General features: G+C 60.0%; 1 long non-coding RNA gene across 1 annotated transcript; it reads left to right on the plus strand.

Annotated features, from left to right (window-relative positions):
- The first annotated feature begins 113 nt into the window (after positions 1-113).
- LOC141278628 (uncharacterized) lies at positions 114-5321 on the plus strand. The gene is made up of 3 exons (XR_012331656.1): positions 114-1615; positions 2036-2123; positions 3871-5321. It is a non-coding gene; the product is annotated as an uncharacterized lncRNA (long non-coding RNA).
- Positions 5322-23676: the final 18355 nt, after the last annotated feature.

A 23676-nucleotide genomic window follows, 5' to 3' on the forward strand; every position in this document is an offset into this window, starting at 1 on the left:
TCTGGGGGCTCGCGGGCCCAGCACCTCACATGCCCCGAGAGGCTGGGAAGGGAGGCGTGCCTGGGCACGTGAGACAGTGCGGCTCCCTTTTCCGCAGGGGGCGGGAGCAGCCTGGCCGCAGCTTCCCCCCTGGGGAGGCCCCGCTCTTCCAGAGCCGTGCCCTGGTTTCCCTCGCCAACCTCTCCGGAAGCCAGGGCTCTCCGCTTCCCGAATACTCCAGAGGCCTCGCTCGTTTTTATTCCCAAATAGGAAGTCTGCAGCCCTCCGGCCAAATACGTGGGGAGCTGACTTCATTCGCGCAGAGACGAACCGGCAGGAAGGTCATGACCTAAGTGGACGAGGAACTGATAGCAGCCGGAGGGGAAAGGCATCCGGGCCTCTTCCCGGGACCCAGCAGGGAAGAGGCACGTGAGGGGGCGGCCTGAGCTGCGTGCCTCTCGCTGCGGGGGCCTGTCCTCCCGGCTCCTGAACAAGGACAGAAAACAGCCCCTCCCCCAGATATTCCCACTTAAAAATCCTGCGGTTCAACCTAATATTCCCATGATGGGGAAGTGGTCCTAAAAAGAAAAGTTTTCAGCACGTACACATCGTCACCATTTGTCGAAACGTGGAATCAAACGCTGGGTCTGATTGCTGCCGGTGCTGAGGTTGAGACTAAGAGGATTTTAACTTCACGCCTATACTCTGAGGGGTTGCAAGTGTCGGGCCCTGCAGGGCAGAACCGTCTCCCCGACGGTCGCTGTCCCACCCTCTGAGCCACCACTTCCTGTGCGGGAATGGCCCCGAGTGTCCCCCGCGGGTCTGAAGGGGGAGGGAGGGGGTCCCTGCCCTCAGACAGAGCCAGGCGGGCTTGTCCACACAGAACAACACTGTCTGTTGTTTTTATTATTATTTCTGCAGCCCCACCTCCTCAGGTCCCCATTCCTAACCTGGAGCCTGAAAATCAACAACACTGCGGGTTCCCAGGACATCAGCCTCATCAGGGCCTTTTCCTCCCAGAACCAAGGACCTCACTTGGCGCTTGGGACGGCGGAGTGATCATGGGCCGGAGCTCTGGGCCCAGAGCGCTGCAGAATCACGTGGCTGCTCCGGAAATGCACGTGGGCTGGGGGAACAAACTGGCCCTCCGCCAGGGGCTTCCTGGAGGAGGGGCAGCTAAGAGACGGGGGATATCATGGTGGTGGGAATGAGCCATGGCGCTGGGGGCGGGGCCAGGAGGGAGCAGGGCGCCAGGCTGGGAGGTTCTCGAGCGCCGCCCGTCATTGCCCACGACGGCCTTGTGAGGCCAGCGGGAAGCTGAACTCGGGAGGGGTGGCGCTTGACCCCGACGGTGGCCTGGCACAACCAGGAGCGCCCCCTCGCCTGGGGCTCCACCGCCGCGGCCTCTCCCCAGGAGCTGCAGGAAAGCCTGGCTCACGGAGTCCAGCTTGTCCAAGGCCACACAGCGGTCCGCGGGGGACCAGGCCTGAATGCAGCCCCTCTGGCTCCCCTGAGATCCAGCTGCCCGAGGAGGATGGAGGAGAGGCAGCGGCTCCCCGGGTCCGGACAGCGGGGGCACGGGCATCGAGGGGACAGAGCTTGGCCGCGGCCACCGTCCCAGGTGGAGATTGTACATGTGAGCAAGTGAAGGTGGGGCAGGGGGACGAGGTGGCGGGAGAGAGGACAGAGGCCCCGGGGCACGGGGAGGGGACCGCAGCGTCCAGGTGAGGGGTCAGACAGGCTCCTGGCCTGGGTGGGGAAGGGGGACCTGAGTTCACCAGCCGGGCCAGGCCAGTGACCCTGAGTGGAGAGACGGTCCCCGACACTGTCGTCACCTGTCCCTGGTGACGGCCCTGTGTCCACGTCACCTTCTGCTGTCACTCCCATTTCCCAGATGAGGGGACCCCGTGGCCCGGGGTCACACGACCAGGGCCTTTCCCTCTGTTAAGTGAAACTCCAGCAGTGCAGACCTGATTGACATAAAAAGCATGATTGGCGGTTAGGACTGCAGCCTGGCAGACGCAGATTCGAGACACGCCTGAATTGTGCTCTGCAGGGCTACAGGACGGGGCAGGCTCGTGAAGGAGAAAACCGCAAGGCTACAGCTAGTTACGCGAGTTGTTTATCCAGAATTACAATGGGATGTAAGTCAACTATACTTCAGTAAAGAAAACAAATTATAATTGGAGCTGGTAAGAAGTGAGGTGCTGTGAAGTGAGGATTGGTTGGGGTCTGAATGGTTGCGTAGCCACAGGGGAGACCTCGAGATCCCAAGGGTGAAGCTGACAGCTGCCATCCTGAGTACGGCTGGGGGTCTGGTGCAGCTCAGAGAAAGTTCCAGTTCTCGGGGGGGCAGGGACGTGTCTGAGACCAGAGCCTCAGTGGCCTCCGACGGACATTAGTCACACGCTTCGCCCTGTGGGCCCGGGGCCCTGGCTGAGCTCTAAGACCCACAGGGCGTTCAAGTCACTCTCAACCTCCTCTGGCCCCAGAGATCCCTTCCCCGCCCTCAGCCCCCAGGTAGAGCCCGTGCCGGCCGCCTGCCATCCGCGTGGGCAGTGGCTGGCCCGTCACCTGCAAGGCCCAGGGCCCTGAGCTGGGGGGGCGGACAGACCCAGACCTCAGCAGTCATCGGACAGCCACGTGTGAATGTGCGGGGCCAGCATGTGACCTCGTGGGTCACCGTCTCCGGGCTCAGGCCCGCCACTGTCCCAGGACGGATTATAGGAGGTGACGCAGCTTCCAAGGACAGAAAGCCCAACTCCGTGCTGGGGGCGCCCACACCCAGGCTCTCTGCTGCAGACACGAGGGTGGAGGCCGCCCTGTGTCCCCGGGGCACCCTGGGCTTCCCGGGGCCAGCCTCCACCCTGGGCGGCTGTCAGGGCTGCCGAGCGCGGCCACCTCCACGCCGAGGGCACAGACTAGGGGAATCTGAACGAATTCCACCACCCCTCTGCTCTCCCAGGCGCCAGCCTCCTGGCCCTGCCTGGTGTCACCTCCCCGTGGAGCTACCAGATCATTCCCCACAGCAGATCGGGATCCCGAGTTGGCAAAGGCTCAGGCCGGGGGCACAGTGCCCAGGGAGGGGCGTGTCTCCCCTGAGTGCAGACAGAGGGGTGGGGGTGGGGTCCTGCATCCCTGTGGACCCATCAGTGCAGGAGGGCGGTGAGGCTGTGGTCCCCAAGGACCCAGCATGAGGCAGGTGGGGGCATGGCTCCTTCCTCCTGTAGTGTCCATGTCCCCGTGTGTCACCTGGACCGTTCGCTGTATCTTTAAAGCACCCGGCAGCCCTTCATGACGGGTCCAGCGGGCCACCAGACTCTGTCCGACGCTTCCGCTCCCCTTTCTCCCTCTGTCAGCCCGAGCGTCCCCACCTGGCCGCCCCCTCGCACCTATAGGTTGGCAGGTGACCCACATGGCCCACCTTCTCCCCTTTGCACCAAAGCCAGCGTGGACGGGTTCTTCCGGCTGCAACTGAGAATCTCAGCAAATTCAGTGTGTGCTGGGCTAGGGGTGCGTTTTCAACCCACGTGTCGTGGCTTCAATCCTGGTCGCTGCTTCTCTGTCCCCCTCTGACCCGCTTTGGAAGCTCCTCGTACACATGTTGTCCAGCCTCTGCACCTCTCAGCTCCTCCTGTGTGTGTGTGCGTGTGCGTGTGTGTGCATGCGCGTGTGTGTGTGTACGTGTGTGTGGGGGGTGCGTGTGAGCTCACGCTTGTGATTAAACCGTCACCTCTTTCCTCCCTGTTTTGCCTTCTTGCAGCTTCCTCGGTCTGTTTTCCACTTCGCTCACCCTCTTTTCAACAGGTCCTCGGTCCTCTCCCATCTCCTGAGCTTTCTGTCTCAGTGACTGTATTTTCCGTTTCCGAGACTTGCCATTTTCTTACCCAGCTGTCCTTGCGCCGTATCTGCCAGTCGGCCTTCCTGGTTTCTTCGGATGGATGTCATTGCTTCGTTTATCTCTGAGCACTGGAGGCTGCCCAGGGGCTTTTATCAGACCCTCCATACACTTAACTCCATCTGGAATGAAGGCGTGTTCTCAGGATGGATTTGGTTGGCTCCTCCTTTTTGTTCTTTTTTTTTTTTAAATGAGGTAAAATCCACGTAACATAAAACTAACCATTTTGAAACATACAATTCGGAGACGTTTAATGTATTCTCAGGGTTGTGCAATCATGAGTGTCTTCACATAAAAAGGAAATCTTCTAGACTTCTAGGGTTAGATGTGTGTCCGCAGAGACTCATCTCGAGTAGTTGTTCGCTGTTGTTTTCTCGTTAGGGCTTCTGCTTCTGCGTTTGCTTTGGGGCCTCCCTGTCTAGAAGGAGTGCGGCCACCTCCAGCGTCTGTCCAGCCCCAGGGCTCGCACTGGGCTTTGGGCTGCTGACCTGCAGCCATTCTGGCCCTGTTGTGGGCCTGCTGGGACCGCACTTGACGGTGCTTCTCCACCGCCCACCCCAGTGTCCTGCCAGGCTGGAGCGCACAGCACGTTTCCAACCTAGTCGCTCACCCTTAGTTTTGGGCCTGGGTCCCGGCAGCTGGGACCCGTCACAGGGGCCGAGTGCAGACCCACCGACCTCCACCCAGAGTCCCTGGACCTCAGCTCTAGCCCTGCTCACAACCCACTGAGATGATCCCATGTCCCGGCTACAGAGGCACTAATCGTGTTGTTGAGCTCTGTGGTCCTCCACCACCCACCTGCGGGGCACGGCGGAGCGTGGGGTGTGACTGAGACGCACGTCTCACTGGGGCCTGACTCCTTCCCTCCCCCCTTTTTTGGGGTGAACACAAACCCCTCCAAGTTGGGCATTTGGCAGCAGGGCTGTCCTGAAGGAGGAAAGGTCTCTAGTCTACCTCGGGGGCTCCAAGCAGGGGTACAGCCCTGAGCAAACCCCCGCACACTGAACCCCCTTCAGACCTCAGAGGCAGGACACACGTGCCAACATCCCCAGAGAAGAGACTCAGCATCTGTCGGGGGGTAAGGACTGTCACATCTGCTTAAAAGCGGGAGGCAGGGAGGGCGGGAGTGAGAAGGTGGGCCAGGCCACAGGGGGAGAGAAGCTGGGGGGGGCCAGCCCCAAGGGGCCCCAGGAGAGAGCTCAGGAACCCCGGCTTGGGTGGTAGGCTGGCTGCGCCCTGCCGCCCTACAGACAGCCCTCCCACGCCAGGCAATGGACGTGCCTGTGACCCCTTGTCCCCTGGTTTAGGGAACGTGCTGTCCCTGACCAAGCCCAGGAAGCCCCATGGGGTCTCTGTGGATGCTTGTTGGGACCACTGATGGGACCCTCCACAGATAGCAGTTCTCTCCGGCATCCCCGCAGACCCACTCAGGCACTTTGGGGTGTCCTGGGGAAGAGTTTGGATTAAGATATGGGAAATCGATTCTCTAAAAGCCAATTAACAAAATGACCTTAATTGACCAGTTTTCTGAAAGCCAGTTCCCTAAATGATCCATTTACCAAAACTTCAGACAGATATTTTAAACCTGGTCTGGGCAGTTGGCCACAGCTGTTTGCCAGCAGAAGTAGGAGCAGGGAGGGATAATTGTGGCCAGATACCTTAGCCAGGGTCAAGGGCACATTCAGAAGAAAAGACAGTCGGTCAAGCTGGACCAATGCATATTTGGCAAAAATGGCCACCAGAAAGAGAAACTTTGGGGGACATTCTCAGTTATTCACTAATAGATACTTGGGTCCATCTGGCTCTGGGCATATGGGTAGCAGCAAACTGATCTAGTTCTGAAGACACAGTAGCAAGTAGAAGTCAGGAGTGCAGTGGAGTCCCAGCTGTTCCACCGCTGCTAGCCATGCGACCTCAGGCTAGTCCCTCTCCCTCTCTGTGCGCTGGTTTCCCTGTCTGGGTGATTGCAAGGATAGAAGGGACCACAGAGCCCAGTGAGTGCCGTCGGAGGTCACCACGCTCCAGGTTTCCACTGTGTCTCCGCCATCAGCACTCAGGGCCATCTTTGGGTCCATTCATAAGCTGGCCCCTCAGTGCATCAGGGCTTGTGTTTCAGGAAGAAATGAGCTCTGCAGACGCTTCCCTGCCAGGCCCTGGGGAAGGGGCGAGCCGAGGGGGCTTCTCCTGGAAACCCCCAGAAGCGCTCTCTCCCGCTGCTGTGTGGAGACACGGGTGGTGTGCCAGCCGCCCGTCCCTCCTGGCGCCCCAGTTCAGCGTCTTTTCTTTCTTTCTTTCTTTTAATAATTACTTTATTTGTTTATTTTTGGCTGTGCTGGGTCTTCATAGCTGCGCACAGGCTTTCTCTAGTTGCAGCCAGTGGGGGGCTACTCTTCGTTGCAGTGCGCGGGCTTCTCATTGCGGTGGCTCCTCTTGTTGTGGAGCACAGGCTCTAGGCGCACGGGCTCCAGTAGTTGTGGCTCGCGGGCTCTAGAGCGCAGGCTCAGTAGTTGTGGCGCATGGGCTTAGTTGCTCCACAGCATGTGGGATCTTCCCGGACCAGGGCTCGAACCCGTGTCCTCTGCATTGGCAGGCGGATTCTTAAACCACTGCGCCACCAGGGAAGTCCCAGCAGTCTTTGCGCCCCTGAGCTGGTCCTGGGCACCTTGGTGCAGCCGAGTGGCTGGAGTTCTCACTGCCTGCTGGCAGAACCTTTAAACGGCGTCTCCAGGATTTTGACGTCATCATTCGTGCTCTGTTCATTGTGGTCCCATCAGCAAGTCCTCGAGTGTCGTCAGCGTGTTTGCCGCGGCGGGGCTGCTGGCCTATGACTTTCCGACGTCCGCTCTGAGCGCCGGTGTGAATCTCGCCTCCCTTCTTGATTGGATCCCGCAGCTGGTGCTGCCCTCCTGGCTCTGCACCGCCGTCCTCAGGCACCCCGGCCCCTGTGTGGGCAGGAAGGGACTCAGATCCTAGGAGAAAAGCTCTGTTCCGAAGCCCAGCTCAGCCTTTGAGTCCCACAGGCCAGCTGGGAGCTGGTGCCGTTCATCAGAACCCAGCCGCCCAGCACCCACAGCAAGGGTGTCACCAGCGGCCACGCGCGGCCGCCAACGAACCCCAGCTGCCTGGCTGACCTTCCGGGTCTGCGTGGCTGCCTCTACCTCCCCCGCCTTGCACACACCGTGGGTGTTCCCGCCTCTGCTGCCGGCCCCTCCGTCCCCCACCTCAGGATGCCCAGCTCCAGCTGCCCCTTCTCTGAAGCTAGTGTCACAGCAGGTGATGCCAACCCGGCACCAGGTGTACCCCGAGCCCGGCACCGCTCCCAACTCCTACCTCTTCTCTCTTCGCCCTGCTCCCAGCCTAGCTGGCCTGAAAGCCCACCCTCACCGCGCAGAGTCAGCCAGCGCCAGGCCAGCCCAGGGGCTGTCACAGCGGCTGTGAGCTTCCTGGAGCTGCAGGGACGCTGGGAGAGTCACACACCGATTCATTCAGCAGGCGGGAGAGGGGAGAGCCAGCGAGGTGGCAGGACGGGCCGGACACCTGCCCGGCAGCCTCCGGGGCCACGACGCCCTTCCTGCACCTGCTGGGAGCAGACGTGAGCCCCCAGCGTGGGCGAGCAGCGCCCGGCACGTGGGAGGGGCCCATGCGCGGTCCCACTGTTGTGTACACAGTGATTCAGCCGGGCGTCCCGGGACCTTGGGGTCCAGCGGGAATGCGGGGGGCGCTGAGAGTTGGGGGACGAGAGCCTCCGGGAGGGACCCCTCACAAGCCCTGTGCTCAGACAGCACGGCTGCACTAGGCACTCCGGCTCCGGGCCCCCGAGGCGCCTGCTGGTCCCGGGCAGGGGGGTGCCTCTCCCTTGCCGGGCGGCGTCTGCCCCGTCTCCGAGCGTCCAGGGGGCAGGCGGCTCCTGCACAGCGGCCACCTGCCCTGGGGCCTTTTCCCGATTCAAGCCCCCACGGCTGCACTTCCACCGGGCCTCACCTGTCAGGGGAAAGATGAGCGGCTGGGCCTGAGCCCCGGAGCCCCCAGGCCTCCCTGCGTCCCCGCCCTGGGGCTTTTGCACGGAGAGAGGCCCGACCTTTCTCCTCGCTGCTGCTGCTGGCGGAGTGTGGCAGGGGCGTGTCCACCCCGCGGCGTGGGTCCAGTGCCCAGAGAGCCCTGGGCCAAGGTGGAGCCGAGCAGAAGCGGGCCCGCGGCCGGTCCCTACGTCTCTCCGACATCAAACACGCAGCAGGGTTTAACCAGCTGCGCAGCGAGCCCTCAGACTTCACTCACTCATTACGTACCCGTCCAGCCAGCCCTCCTCCATCACCCCACCTTTTCCTCTGATGCATTTCAGAGTGTGTCACGGCAGTGTTCTTTAAGAGAAAAACCCCAAATCTAATGTCTGTCTAGGAGGGAGGCTGGTGAGTAAATACAGCGTAATCCGTATAAGGGGATGGCAGGCCGCTTAAAAGGAGAGACGTTCCCAAGAGAGATAACGGGTGAGTGAAGACAGGCTCAGAGCAGAGAGCAGACCGCTCCCCCTGCGCGCCACGTCCATGTCCCCAGGCGGCCCTCGCCCAGCGGGTCAGCGTCCTCAGAGAAATGGCCCAGCCTCCCTTCCTTCGTCTTTGGAGGGCCGATGCTCAGGGCTGCCCGGCAGGACTGAGCCCCGACGCGCCAGGGAGCGCCTGCATGTGGACCGGCAGCGCCCGGCACGCGACCCTTCTTCACCTGCCCTCTCGTGCCTCCTGGGGGCCCTATCAAGTGACCCACCTACCCCCACGTCTGCCTCAGGGGACCCCCAACTAAGACACGTCTCATAAAATACAGTGACAGGCATGGAGGGCCCCCAGGCCCATGGGGACAGCGACAGCCTCGGGGGTCCACAGGGCGGGAAGCTCACCGCTCACTCTTCCTTCTATCTTTCTGCTCCTTTCGAATCCTGTGTCCTGAGCATGTCTAATCTACCCCAGAAGTACACTGTTGGGCTTCCCTGGTGGCGCAGTGGTTGAGAGTCCGCCTGCCGATGCAGGGGACGCGGGTTCGTGCCCCGGTCCGGGAAGATCCCGCATGCCGTGGAGTGGCTGGGCCCGTGAGCCATGGCCGCTGAGCCTGCGTGTCCGGAGCCTGTGCTCCGCAACGGGAGAGGCCACAGCAGTGAGAGGCCCGCGTACAGAAAAAAAAAAAAAGTACACTGTTAATAACAGTCAGAGACTCCGGTGTTTACCCGAGAGAAATGAAAGCACATGTCCACCGGAAGACCTGTGCACAAATGTTCACAAATGACTCACAGGTCACAAGTTGACTGTGAGCAACTTGACTCCTAACAGCCAGGACGCAGTAACGACCCGAACGCCACCCACAGGTGAGGGGGACCAAGGTGTGGTCCATGCACGCGACAGAGTCACTCAACCTTGGGAAGGAGGGAAGCGCTACCCCGCTGGCCCCGGGTGACGTCAGAAACATGCTGGGTGACCGAAGCCAGAAAAGGAGCACATGCTGGATGGTCCCAGTTACAGGAAACGTCCAGGTGACAAACCTGCAGACAGGAAGCAGACTTGTGGTTGCCCGGAGCTGTGTGGGAACAGGGATTAGCTGTAAAGGGGCACAGGGATCTTCTGGAGTGATGAAAAGAGTTTAAAAGTGAGTTATAGTGATGGCTGTACAACCTGGTAAATTTACTAAAAATCACCAATAAAATGCCTTTAAAACAGGTGAATTTTTTATGTTTTTTTAATTGAGGTATAGGTGATGCCCAATATTATATAAGCTACAGGTGTACAGTATAGTGATTCACAATTTTTCAAGGTTTTACTCCATTTATAGCTATTATAAAATATTCGCTCTGTTCCCTGTGTTGTGGAACGTATCCCTGTAGCTTATTTCATCCCTAATAGTTTGTACCTCTTACTCCCCTGCCCCTGTACTGCCCCTCCCCCCTCCCTCCCCCCACTGCTAACCACTAGTCTGGGAGTCTGCTGCTTTTTTGTTATATTCGCTAGTTTGTTGTAGTTTTTAGATTCCACATATAAGTGAGATCACACAGTATTTGTCTTTCTCTGTCTGACTTATTTTACTTAGCATAATGCCCTGCAAGTCTACCCATGTTGCTGCAAATGGCATTATTTCATTCTTTTTATGGCTGAGTAATATTCCATTATATATATACACCACATCTTCTTTATCCATTCGTCTGTCGATGGACACTTACGTTGCTTCCACGTCTTGGCAATTGTAAATAGTGTTGCTATGAACGTTGGGGTGCATGTGTCTTGTCTAACTAGTGTTTTTTAAAACAGGTGAATTTTAATTCAGGTGGTGGTGTCACCCATGGGCGCCCACCTGCTCCCTGGGGCAGCAGAGGGAGGCAGCAGCGGGGCCTGTGCGGGGAGCCCTGGGGGCTACGCTAGTCCCCCAACACCTGAAGGCAGCTGCCTGGGTCATCAGCTTCCCACCGACACCTGGGATGCGGCCTCACGGCCACAGCAAAGTCCTTCCTCGATGTCATTTCTGTAACTCAAACAAGAAAAACTTAAACAAACAACAAGAGGCAGCCGAGCGGGAGCCACACACGGTGTCCTGGCCGCAGCAGGGACATTCTGTCTGGAGCCCCGCGGCTCTCTGTTTGTGCAGGGAAGCAGCGTGACGGCCGCACCCGCAGCTGGCATCTGGGCCCTGCAGGCGCCCTGCGGTCCCCCTCCCTCGGATGGGCTGTGACCTCAGCAGCACATCTGCGGAGACGGGTGGGAGGCCCGGCTGCACCCTGAAGGCTCCCCGAGCCGCCCAGAGCTGCCAAGTTCTCTGCCCACGCCCTGGGGAGGAGCAAGCACCCAGGAGGAGCGCGTCCCCCCGTCCCAGCCCCTCCTCAAGTTCCAGCCTCTGCCTGCCAGCCCCCCCCACCCCCCATTGCCCTCCTCAACTGAGAGCAAGGCCAGCCCCCAACTCGGGGCGCCCACCCCAGGGGCAGACGGCCCCAAACACACAGAAGGATGAGAGGGTGACGACGGGTCCCCAAAGCACCCGGAGGAAACATGAAGCAGGAGTTCTGAGCGGCATCCCTTTAGCTTCTCAACGTTATTTATCAAACTTAATATAAAAATAAAAGGAACTTTGAAACGCAATTTTTTTTTAGCCATTTAAGGCTTGATTCTAAGCAGAAGCAAATTCCCTCAAACCATGAACACCGTAGTTACTGACTTCGTAGAGATGATTCTTCGGAACACTTTAAACTCCTTGCACGACACAAATATTATCGTCGTCAAAATCATGCCTACAGTTGCACAAAATAGGTTCTAAAACGTACGTGTTCACTTTTATTTTTTAATTTATTTCCATACTTGTTTTTAAACCCTCCTAGCTTATACCTCTGCTTGTTTTAAAGTCTTCCTGGAGCATAATATTAGGTTGATATGTCCTGGGGTTGCAGAAGTCCTATAAGACCCAAAGGAAAGCATTACCTTCTCAACCGACGGTGATCATGCGATGAGCCATCCCCCCGTTGATTGATTTTTTTTGACATTTTATTAGGAAATTGTCAAACATGTACCAACATAGAGAGAAGAGCGTAATAAACATCCAGTGCCCATCACACCCGCAGCCGTTGTCAACACTGACCAATGACCAACGGCCTCTGTCTGCACCTGCCTGTCACGTGCAAAGGTCCTGAGGCAGAAGTGGATCCGTGTGCTCCAGGCTCTGCCATCACAGTGCAGCTGGAGAGAGGAGTTGGCAGCCCCAGGCGGCTTCTACAGACCTCAGATCCCTGAAGGCCTGAGTGAGTGCAATTAGAACCCCCCTAAGATGGTGCTTCGGATGTGTTCCAAGCCACCAGAGGGCCCTGAACCAGCCCCGATCTGCTTTACAAAAGGTAACGCAGAGTTTACAGGTAAAGCAAGGGGAGGAGGCCAGAATGACCCCTGGGGTACGGATTCCATCAGACGCAGGAGTAGAAACTCATATTTGGCTTATGAAGATACAGAGAAACGTGTACAGGTACGTGTCTGCACACGGGTCAGTGTTTTGTTGCTCAGTCAGCCTAGGGGGTCAAGAAGCAATGACACCAGCATCAGTCAGCAGGTTTCTCAAAAGAGTCCACAGTGAAAGGAACCAGGGCTCCTGGAGAAATAGCAGGAAAAATACGAGATGAGCCTGGAGCATTTGCGGTGCCAGAAAGTAGGAAGATGTTGAAAACAAACAAACAAAACAACATCCCACCCTGATCAATGTATCAGTATTGGCTCATTACTGTCACACATGGACCAGTGATGTACCGTATTAATAACAGGTGATAGCAGGGAAAACTGGGCACGAGGCAGATGGGAACCCTTGACACTACCTTCACAATTTTCCTGTAAATCTAAAATTTAAAGTCTGTTTAAAACAAACGGTGGCTCTGACCACTCTGGGCATCAGGGTGGAAACGGGGAGGGGGCCGGGGGGAGGGGGAGGGGGGCTTCCACGGCCAGAGAAGCCTCAGCGCCACCATCAGGATCTTCCTCTGGGGGGTGTGCGGGCCTTTGTCCCATCCTCCTGCTGCCTCCCCTTGGACGTCCTGAACCAAACAGACGGGTCACTGGGGGAGGTGTTAGAAGGCAGGCCCCTTCCGGCTGCTGCAGGTCCCCTGCACAGGGGAGGGGCCATCACGGGGCAGCTTCTGCGTCCTGGGCTGTCTTGGGGAGGTGGGCGGCATCTGCTGCCTGCTGACGACATGCAATTTGCAGTGCAGGGGCGGGGGGTGACCTGGGGCAGGAGCCCTTGTCTGCAGCAGGTCGCGGTCCAGGTTAAAGCTGTGCGCCGAAGTCACGTTCGGGTCAGGACCCTGGCTGCTTCATCTTTTATTTATTCTCAGTGCTGCAACCCAACTTTTGGGTCTCACAGAGCAAAAACGAAGCACAGTCAGGCTCCTCCCCAGCCCCCCTGCAGCCGGGGGTGTGTGTGCACCTGCCGCCTTCCCACCTCGGCATTCAGTGACTTCTGCTGTGGTCTTTACACCATGGAAACTGGTAAAGGCTAAATGCCCAGGTCCGCTGTGCCTTTCTGGACTCTATCAAACATGATTCTAATTGCCAAGAGTGTGGCTGAATGTCTGTGTCCCTAAGGAAAAATTCCGAAAGACCCTGCGATACTGTGATTTATGATAAGAGCATATGTTTGGTCTTCATCCTGTTTCTGGCACAGAGATCTCAGATCCCTTGGGGTTTCCTAAGTGATGTTATTCATCACAAGTCCCTCTCAGCCACACCTGAGTTGATGTTAATAACGTGACTTTTGGAAAGCCCCTGGATAACCCCTGGATGGGGGCTGGTTGCCAGGGGAGATTAAGGTTGGAATTTCCCCTCTGAGGAGGGGAGGGGGATGGAGATGGAGTTCCGTCACCAATGGCCAATGATTTAAGCAGTCGTGGCTATGGAACGGACCTGCCCTAAAAACCCAAAAGGACGGGGTTCAGAGAGCTTCCAGCGGGGAACACGTGGGCGTCCTGGGGGGCAGGGAAGCCCCGGCCCCTTCCAGGGGCCCCAGCTTGTCTCCCACCTGGCTGTTCCCGAATTGTATTTACAATTAATTGGTAGTAGTACGGAAAGCGCTTTCCTGAGTTCTGTGGGCCATCCTAGCAGATTATTGTACCCGGGGTGGTCACAGGAACCTCTGATCTGCAACCACGTGGGACGGAAGTGAGCGACCTGGGGACCGTGGCCAGCTCTGAAGTGGGTGCAGTCCCATGGGTGAGCCCCCAGCCTGTGGGGTCTGTGCTGACTCTGGTAGTTGGTGTCCGCATTGAACTGCCCTGTGGACACCCTGCTGGTGTCTCCAGAGTCTTGGGGCGTCGCTTCCTGGAGGGGAACCCCTGCAGGTGTGAACCCTGCTGGGAGCGGAGGACTGGAAGCCCAGCTTTTCCCTTTGGGTCCCTTACACTTCCTCCGCAGACCCCAGTCCCTGCCCTGTGCGGGGGGGGGGGGGGGGAGCCCTGGGGGCCTTCCTGCCAGGTGCTGCCTGAGAGCAGGCCCAGGGCCACAGGGTCCCGGGCCGTCCTGGTCACAGCAGGAGAGGCCAGGAGGAGGCGACCCAGGGACCCAGGGGTCACAAAGCTGGGCTGCGAGGCCAGTCTCACCCAGAGGACATTCTTCCTGTCCTGGGCCCCCCTCCTCTCCAGAGCCAGACCCCCATCTTTCCAGTGACCCCAGCCGTGGACGTCCTGCCCAGTACCCACGATGGGGACCCGGGGACCTAGAGTGTTTCTCAGGGCAGAGCTTCACCTTCTTAGAAGCAGGTGGGGATGGGGCCGCAGTCCTCGTGGAGGCCCTGGGGAGGGGACAGGAAGGAGACGGGATCCTGGCGCCACTGGTCGGCCTGGGGAGCAGAGGCAGAGCGTGTAGGAATCCTGGCTGTGCCCGGGGCTCTGCAGCGCAGGAGGGCAGGGGTGGGAACCATCCCCAGGGAGCCCTTGGGCGGAACCAGTTCAGAGCACGCTCTCCCAGGCCACCGGGCGGATGGCAGTGTTGCAGTCCCCAATCAGGCAGAGGGCTCGGTGAGCTGTCAGCTGGGGGGGCAGAGCCCCCAGTGCACGTACCATGGGCTCCCCCTTTGCAGGCCCCCCGCGCCCTCCTCCGAGTGATGGCTGCCCCCGGCACCTGCGCGCTCTGGGGATCCCCCACACACACTCAGGGCCATCGGTGATGGGGGAGGCAAGAGCATCTACCTGCTCCAAGACCTCAGCTAAAGCAGATCTGCGTCCTGGGCTCCCTCCTGGGGAGAAATGAGCCGGGAGGAGGGCCGGACACAGGGGCCTCGCAGGCAGGCTGATGCAACCCCGGTGCAGGGCAGGACCAGGCCCACCCTGGGCTTCCGTCCGAGGCCAGCATTTTCCCTGCAGGACAAGCGGGAAGAGCCTTCCACTAGCTCTTCAACGCAGATGACGCTGCTCTGGTCGGTTAGGCTACTGATCCGGACACACCTTGGAAAGTTCCACTGCGTCCATCTCACGGCTGCAGCTCGGCCCCCATCTCTCTCCTGGGTTGGGGGCCCGTCGGGAGTGGTGCCGCTCTGGGTGCCAGGGCCCCCTTGCCCCAGAGAAAGCCCCATGCCAGCCAGTCCCACATGTACACGTCAACTCATTTGCACACAGATGCAAACACGCCACTTGCATCACACGCATGTGCACACGTGTGAACTCACACACACACAGAAGGCAGCCCCCCCGCTGTTCATCCGCCGTCCCCACCCCCGTGAGAGCCCAGGCCCTCCCTGCCGCGTGTCAAGACAGCCCGGCCTGCCCAGGCTCTGCAGGGTGGCCTTAGGATACTGAGGCCACCCCGTCCCCACCCGGAGTCCGGGCTCCAGCCCAGTGGCTATGGGGAGCAGGGTGGCAAGCAGATGGGGGCTCAGCCATGCCCCCCAGGACGACAGGTGCTCTGCATTGTCTTGGTGTTTCTGAGCGGCGGCCAGGCCAGGCTGGCAGCCCCGTGGGCAGGGTCAGCCTTAGCCCTTCCTCGTCCGGCCAGGGCTTCTGCAAAGAGGGCCCTTCTCACGCTGAGGGTCAGGACAACCAGCGTGTACGGTGGGAAGATGGGGGCGGCAGGACCAGGCCTGGGGGCTTCCCTCCACGCTCCCCCCAAAGCCACTGTCCCAGACATAATGCTGACCTCACAGGCTGGCCAGAGGGTGACAGGCGGGGGGACGTATGAGAGGGTCGGCACCTCAGAAACACAGAGGAGGAATATTATTCAGGCTTAAAAAAGGACATTCCGACGCCTGCTACAGCATGGATGAATTTTAAAGACATGATGTTCCGTGAAATGAGCCCGACACGGAAGGACAAATACTGTGACGCACATGTCACTGGAGGGTCCATCTGCCGCCCGCCTGGTCTGTGCCCACCGTCAGCGGCTCCCTGGCTTTAAGCCGTGGATACGCTGAGCCTGAAGGGCACGCTCCCCAGGCCCCAGAGTCCCCACCACCACTCCCAGGCCGGCCGGCCATGGGCCCCATCAGCCCCAGGAGTCTCAGAATCATGCAGACTCCCAGACAGGGGCAGCCAGGGCCAGGAGAGACGCCTCCCAGGGGCCAGTGTTGCTGCAGGCGGGGCCCCAAGAGCAGCCCAGCTCCAAGACAGAGGAGAGCCAGGGCCAGGAGAGACGCCTCCCAGGGGCCACCGCTGCTGCAGGCCGGGCCCCAAGAGCAGCCCAGCTCCAGGACAGAGGAGAGCCAGCGGGGGCCCCAGTCCCAACACTCCCGCGCTCCCTGGAATGGGGGCCGGAGCAGGGACCTCCCAGGAGCGGCCGTGGTCCCATTGGCACCCAGACTCGCAGGCTAGAATCTGGAGCTGGGTGGGAAGTCACCTTCCAGGCCGCTGGGTTCAAGGCTTTTCTGGGTGGTTTTCCATCTGCTGTCACAATAGCAAACGACGCGGAGAGCGTGCACTGTGCCGTGAGATACTGGCTCACGAGAATAGGACACAGATGTAATTTAAGGCGAAAACATACATCGTCAGGGTGTGCCAGCGTCTTGTGGGGGTGACCAGAAGAATTTGGTGGCTCCTGGGCTGGAAGGCAAGTCTCTCTGAGAGGCAGGGTGGGGGCCGGGCTACGACCCTAGTATTTTTAGCTCCAGCTGGGGGCGTGGGCAGGACAGAAGGCCCTTCCTCAAAAAGGACCCGGGAAGGGACTTGAGACAAATGGCCGGCTGCCCACAGAGGTCCTGGGAGGCCCGGCCCGGCGGAGAGTCCGGAGGAGGCTGCCTTGTGAACACTTTGTGGCCATGCGCCCCCCTGAGGTGAGGCCACCCCGAGGGCAGCTCCAGACACGCCAGGCGCGGGGAGGGCGAGGCGAGGCCGGCCTTGCGGGGGAGGGTGGACAGATGCCACTGGCGAGGACTGACGCAAGGGGAGCCTGCCGAGACAGGTGGCCCGGCCTCCTCACCAGACAGTGACCTCCTGTCCCACCCACTGAGCCTCAGGAATGCACTGGGGGCGGCTCGAGCTGCCTGCGGAGCCCGGAGCCTGGAGCGGGGCCTCCTGCCCTCCCCGCCGCTGGGGCCTCCCCAGGCTGTGATGGGCCGTCGGGGCCCCTGGAGACCCAGACGCTCTCTGGGGTCTGCGCCACGGCAGAGGCCGCCATGCCGAGGGTGGGGGAGCACCCACGGCCTCCTGGCTTTTCTGAGTTTTCAAGGAAGGCGACCGATTAAGAATAGTGCCATTTGACCCCAAATGAATTACTTTCCCCAAAACCGGTTCTCCTCGGTAGCTGCCAGGCCGGGGCCGGCTGCGGGCTTGCCCAGAACGGGTGTCTGGTTCGTGCCAACATCAGCTCGTGACGCCACCCACCAGCTCTGCCCGACCGTGACATCCTGGCGACACCGCCACACACCGCTTACTGAATCCCACACACCACGTACACACACACGCTGCACACACACACCACCGACTACCCACCGCACACACACGCTGCACACACACACCACCGACTACCCACCGCACACACACGCTGCACCACACACACTCATCCTGCCCCACGTACCCTCCTGAACACCAGGCCCATCCGTCCTGGCCCCGCCCGGGACCCCGAGCCCCAGGTCCCCAGCAGTGGCTGACCGCGGGCAGTGGCCCCCGCCCCCATGTGTGGTGACGGCCGGGGGGGGGGGTCGGGGACGTGACTTTCCTCTGAACAGGCTCCTGCAGCAGAATCTCCCACCACCTTCCTCAAGACCCTGGGGGCTGTTAGCCTGGCTGGGCCTGGTGGGGGCAGGGGCGGGGGGGGGGGGGGGGGGCGGGGGGGTGTCGGTGTGAGCCCCGTGCCCCGAGGGCTGCAGGACGCTGCGCTCTGTGCAGGAGGAGGTGGACAGGCTGGAAGCCCTCAGGCTGCTCCAGGGACCCCACCCCGGGGCCTCGCCCAGCCCCGCAGCCCAGACATCCATGTCCCGCAGCCCAGGGCACCACGCGGCCTACATCCAAGGGCGTGCAGAGAGCCAGCCCCGCCCTGCCCTCGGAGAGGGGGCGGGAGTGACAATGCTCACAGCTGCCCCAGCGTGGGGACCGGAGAGTCCTGCCCCTCCTCGACCGGGCACCACTTGGGACAGGGCTTCAGAGGGCCACCTGGATGTCTCTACAAAACCGACAGCTGGCAGTGTCGGTGCTGGGTATAGGAGGGAGGTCACCAGTGGGCGACACACGGGAGGACCCGACACTGAGCCACGGCCATCAGGGAACGGTGGGGGAGGCCCCTCCGCGGGCACGTCCTGCAGGGCCACAGGCGCCCTCGACGGGGCCATCATAAGCATACTTGGAGGGAGAGCAGAAGAACGTCGGGTCAAATAACCACATATGCACAAAAGCAAACTCGCCAGAGAGCAGATGCTCTTTCCTGGTGCAGACACGGAAGCTGCTATCACCTTCACAGTGCTCTTCCGACTTCAACATCACAGAATAAAAAATAAGAAGAAGTGGGGGAGACGGGGCTGCAGCCAGACAGGGGTGGGGACAGCTGCAGCGGGGAGGCATCCTGCTGAGCCTGGGGGCTCCGTCTGCCTCTCACCCCCATCCCTGCCCCCATCCTCTCACCCCCATCCCTGCCCCCATCCTCTCACCCCCATCCCTGTCCCCATCCTCTCACCCCCATCCCTGCCCCCATCCTCTCACCCCCCATCCCTGCCCCCATCCTCTCACTCCCCCATCCCTGCCCCCATCCTCTCACCCACATCCCTGCTCCCATCCTCTCACCCCCCATCCCTGCCCCCATCCTCTCACCCCCATCCCTGCTCCCATCCTCTCACCCCCATCCCTGCTCCCATCCTCTCACTCCCATTCCTGCCCCCATCCTCTCACCCCCATCCTCTCACCCCCCCATTCCCAGTTCCCACCTCCACCCCCAGCTGCAGCAGGAGCCCACCTGTGACACGGCCTGCGCACGCCTGGGGGCTCCAACAGGTGGCCGAGGCAGGACACTTGGGCCCCCGCTTGGCCCCCACAGCCAGAGCTGTGCCCCCACTGGCAGGTGTACGTGCCCCAGCCTCTCCCCACTAAGCGCATTCATTCTGCCGGCCGGGCCCGGTTCTGGTGGCCGTTGGTAGGAGGGCTCCACGGGCGGGCGGCCCAGGGCCCATGCGCCCCCTTCCTCTGCTCCAGAGCACAAGGGGTGGCCTGTGTTGGCCCCTGGGTGCCACACCACCAGAGCTTTCCGGGGACAGATAAATACCCACCCAGCTCGCTCACGTCCCCCACTCCCCTTGGGTACTCCTGGGGCAGGAGAGCGGGGGAAACAGGCTGATTCCGGAACCTTCTGAGGGTGGGACCCTGGAACCAAGATCCTTTCAAAGAGCAGGAAAACCTTGGCCGCGGGTGGGGTTTTCCTCCTGTTTTCAGAGCCCTGGTGGCTGGGCCAGGGGCCGGCCCTTGTTTGGTACTTCAAAGGGACCTAAGCTGCCCCAGTGCTGGGCACCCCACCCAGCTCCTTTGGGTGTCACGGTCCAAGGTCTGAGAGTTGGACCTCTGCTCTCACAGCCGGATGGTGATTCCTGACCACAAGCGCTTCAGGGGACAAGAATTCATGGACAGGGGCTTCCCTGGTGGCGCAGTGGTTAAGAATCTGCTTGCCAAGGCAGGGGACACGGGTTCAAGCCCTGGTCCGGGAAGATCCCACGTGCCGCAGAGCAACTAAACCCGTGCACCACAACTACTGAGCCTGCACTCTAGAGCCTGTGCTCCACAACTACTGAGCCCACATGCCACAACTACTGAGCCCGCGTGCATAGAGCCAGTGCTCCACACAACAGAAGCCACCACGATGAGAAGCCCGCGCACTGCAACAAAGAGTAGCCACCACTTGCCGCAACTAGAGAAAGCCCGCATGCAGCTACGAAGACACAACGCAGCTAAAACTAAATAAATAAATAAATTAATTAATTAAATAAATCTATTTAAAAAAGAAAGAAAGCAATCACGGACACACCTGAGGGGTCAGAGCAACTCTGGACGCCCAATGGCAGTAACCCTCCAGCAGCCCCCAGTCCCCGCCCGTCCACCTGCGGCCTGTCCGCGGCCGGCCTTGACCATCACGCCAGGTCTCCAGAACCAGCAGATACTGTGCCTTCAACGCCTCACTGCCCGAAGCCACCAGCCTTCCCGTGTGCCCAGAGCGCTGGCTGTTGCGTGCAGAGTTTCAACCCCATCTTGTGGCTGGGCCCTCCCCCTAAATGGCCGTGTTACCACAGTCTGGCTAGACCTTGAGGAAGACGCCGAGGACAGGGCCCCAGCAACACAACCAGAGCCCGGGGCCTGGTCGGGGAAGGGAGACCAGCCCCCATCACAGCAGCTCCTCCCCGGGGTCCGGCGAGGCAGGGGGGGTGGACAGACCTCACTCCGATGCAGCGCTCACGGCCCCTCGGGGACATTGCTTGGTGGCCAGTGGCCCCATCTCTGGGAACCGGTTAGCCGTGTTTGCCCTGGACTGGTTTTCAACTCCATGGCACGTTTCCCTTGAGGGTGATGGCTCCTTCACAGACAGGCCAGGGTCACTCTGTCCTTCCTCTCAGACACCTGGCTGGGCGGTGGGGGGCCTCCCCTGCACCCCAATAATCTTGCGGGGCCTCTGAAGCCCCCCACCGTGGGTCTCCCAGCCCAGCAGGACTGTGCTCCCGTGGGGATGCCAAGGAGCTGGGGGTGGAAGCCTGCCTCGCTCTGGAAAGCAGGTTGGGCCGAAATCTAGCAGCACTAGACCCAGGGACCCCAGGCCCGTGTCTTTGCAGCCTGGAGACGTGTGAGCCTGGGTAGCAACCACCCCCGCCCTGGCACAAGCCTGCACGCTCGTGCACACACGACGGGCGGGTCTCAAGCGCCTGGAAGATGACTCACAAAGCTGGCTCACAGCCCCCCACTCTGAAGGGCAGGAGAGGGGCCAGGGCTCCCCCTCAGTGGCTGTGACCATGGGGACCCTTCGCCAGCTCCCGGGAGTGGAGAAGTTATCCGTGTCTCAACAGACGTCATCCACAGGAGCCCCGGGTTGGGGGGCTGCCCTTGGGCCTGGGTTCCCCACCAGCACCCCAGATATTTTCAGGAGACCTAAGGGACCAGAAGGGGTCACCGAGAGACCCTCTAATCCGCAAGGGGTCCTTCGTATGTTCAGTCTGCAAACTGTCACCGTGGATCCCGTGTTCAGGCCGGGGGCCAGGTTCCCTGGGACAGGAAGAATGCAGCTCTGCCCGTGTGGAGTGTCCGGTCCAGAGGGGGAAAGGAGTAATCAGGGACCTGGGGCGGCCACAACAGAGGACCACAGGCTGGGCGGCTCCGACAGCAGAGAGCTATTCTCAGCCCGGAGGCCAGGAGTCCCAGGTCAGGGTGTGGGCAGGGTTGGTTCCTCCTAAGCCCAAGGGAGGATCTGTCCCAGGCTCTCCCCTAGCTTCTAGGGGTTTGCTGACAATCTTTGGGGTTCCTCGGCCTGTAGGAGCATCACCCCGATCTCTGCTTTCATCTTCACATGGCGTCTCCTCTGTGTGCCTGTCTGTGTACAAATTTCCCCTTTTTATAAAGACATGGTCATATTGGACCAGGGCCTGTCCTAACGACCTCATTTTACCTTGATCATCCACAAAGACCCTCTTTCCACATAAGGTCACAAACAAAGGTGCTGGGGGTTAGGACTTCAGCGTCCTCTGGGGGACACAATTCAACCCATAACAAGCAATAAATCCCAATACATAGGTAACCTCAAGTTGCGATCAGTGCTTTGGAGAAAAGTATGGAATGCCCCAAGGCAACCGACTTATGTTTCAAAATATTAGCAATGCACTGTTATTAGGACGCTGTTCTCTATTGCCCTTACTTGCTGTCCACAGCCCACCCTGGCTGTTCTCCCTGCTCTGGGGGTCTCGGGGCGGGGGCCATTGGGGAGCACAAACACGTGAACCCAGGCAAGCCCCTGCCAGGCTGACCAGAGAGGGCAGGGGACCGGGGCCACAACATGGAGCCCATCCTCCCCCCAGCAAGAGAGAGAGTCGGTGCATTTTGTCTGTGCCCAGAGCAATCAGGAAGCCTGCGGTTTGCGGTGCCGAGGACGAAGTGGCCAGCCTGACTGCTTCCCCTGAAGTCTGAGAAAGGCCCTCGGTCCCAGTGTCGCCGGTCAGTGCCACAGGCTATGTCACCGCCCGCCGGCCAGGCGCCAGGTACTGCAGACCCACGGGGCTGCCGCAGAGGGCCCGGCTCCGGGGTTCCGGCTAGAATGTGCCCTCCTGGCCTCAGCCCCTGCCCGACAGGGGGCTGTGAGCGCCGCTCCCAGCAGCTGCGATCAGCGCCCCCGGCCCCCGCCCTCCCCCGGGAGCCTGCTCTGGGAACCTGTCACCGCATCTTTCTGCAGGACCAGACCTGCGAGGCAGGGGACGGTGATTTCCAAAGGGCGTCTGCCAGCACGGAAGCACCTCACACCCCCTCCCAGCTGGAGAAAACGTGCTCTGAGGTGCCGGCGGGGGTGGTGGTGTGGGGGTGGGGGGGCACGAGGGTCTGGAAGGGGACGCGCCGCCCTCCCAGCGGGACGGCAGCCTTTGAAGCCAGAGCAGGAGGAGGCGGGGCCGAGTGGCCAGGGACCGGCTTTGGCATCAGCCAGGTGAGGCTCTGAACCCACTTTCTGGCCCCAAGACCCTGACCCCGTACCTCACCCCTCGCAGCCCCCGCTGAAGGTGTGTAAAGCGGGGCACAGGTGACAGGAGGCCAAGCGGGCCTGGACGGAGACACCAGCATCCCCTCTGCCCCTCTGCAGACCGAGAGGCAGCGTCTCTTTGAAACAGCACTGCACCAGATTTCTGGAAGTTTGATACATACTCCTATCTCCTGAGAACACTCAGTGGATTGGTCCTACTTGGTAGGGGTTTTTGTTGTTTGTTTACATCCTAAACAGCGTTATCGAGGCACGACTGACACACAGGAACTTGCACATATTCAGAGTGTGCACAGTGTGACATAAATACACACCATGAACCTCTCACCACAATCAAGAGAGTGAGTGCCGCAGCCCCTCCCCCTCCCCCTCCCCCCGCCCCAATCTCCAGGCAACCACAGATTGCAAACCATGAGTTTGCATTTCCCAGAAGGTACAAGTGGAATTGCTCGGTGCAGCAGGCTCTGTTCTGGCAGCTCTTCACTTACAGCCTTGGGCTCCGTTCACGCCGTAACACCGTCCTCCACGCGCTGGGTGCCCCCAAGTGTGTCTCTGTCCACCCCGTGGTGGACGTGTGCTTTATTTCCAGTTTGGGACCGTTACAAACAAAGCGCAAGTCTTTGCACGAATGAAGGCTCTCCTTTCTCTAGGAATGGAATGGCTGGGTCAGATGGTTGACGTACGTTTAACTTTTAAAGAAACTTCCAGACTGTTTTCTAAAGCGGTGGTACCCATTCATATGCTCACCAGCAAGCAACAAGAGTTCCTGTGCATTCCCAACCTCGTGGGCCGCTGGGATGGTCAGTCTTTCAGATTCTAGACTTTCTAATTAGGGCACAGTGGTGTCTGGTGTGGTCTTAATTTGCATTTTCCCTGATGACTAATGATGAACGTATCTGCCTATTTACCATCGTGTGGCTTCCTTGGTGAACTGTGCACTCACATTTTTGCCTGTTTTTTAAATTGGGTGGTTTTCCTATTTGGGGGTTCAGGGAGTTCTAGATTTAAGTCCTTTATTGGACGTACGCTTTGCAAAGTTTTCTCCCGGTCTGTGGCTGGCCTTCCCAGCTTCTCAGCAGTGCCTTTGGAAGAGCAAAACTCCTCATTTCATGAAGCCCAATTTATCCATTGTCTTTTATGGCTCATTTTGGTGCTGTATCTAAGAATTCTTTTCCTAAC

This window comes from Tursiops truncatus, chromosome 4, assembly GCF_011762595.2.
Source record: "Tursiops truncatus isolate mTurTru1 chromosome 4, mTurTru1.mat.Y, whole genome shotgun sequence".
Lineage (NCBI taxonomy): Eukaryota > Metazoa > Chordata > Mammalia > Artiodactyla > Delphinidae > Tursiops > Tursiops truncatus.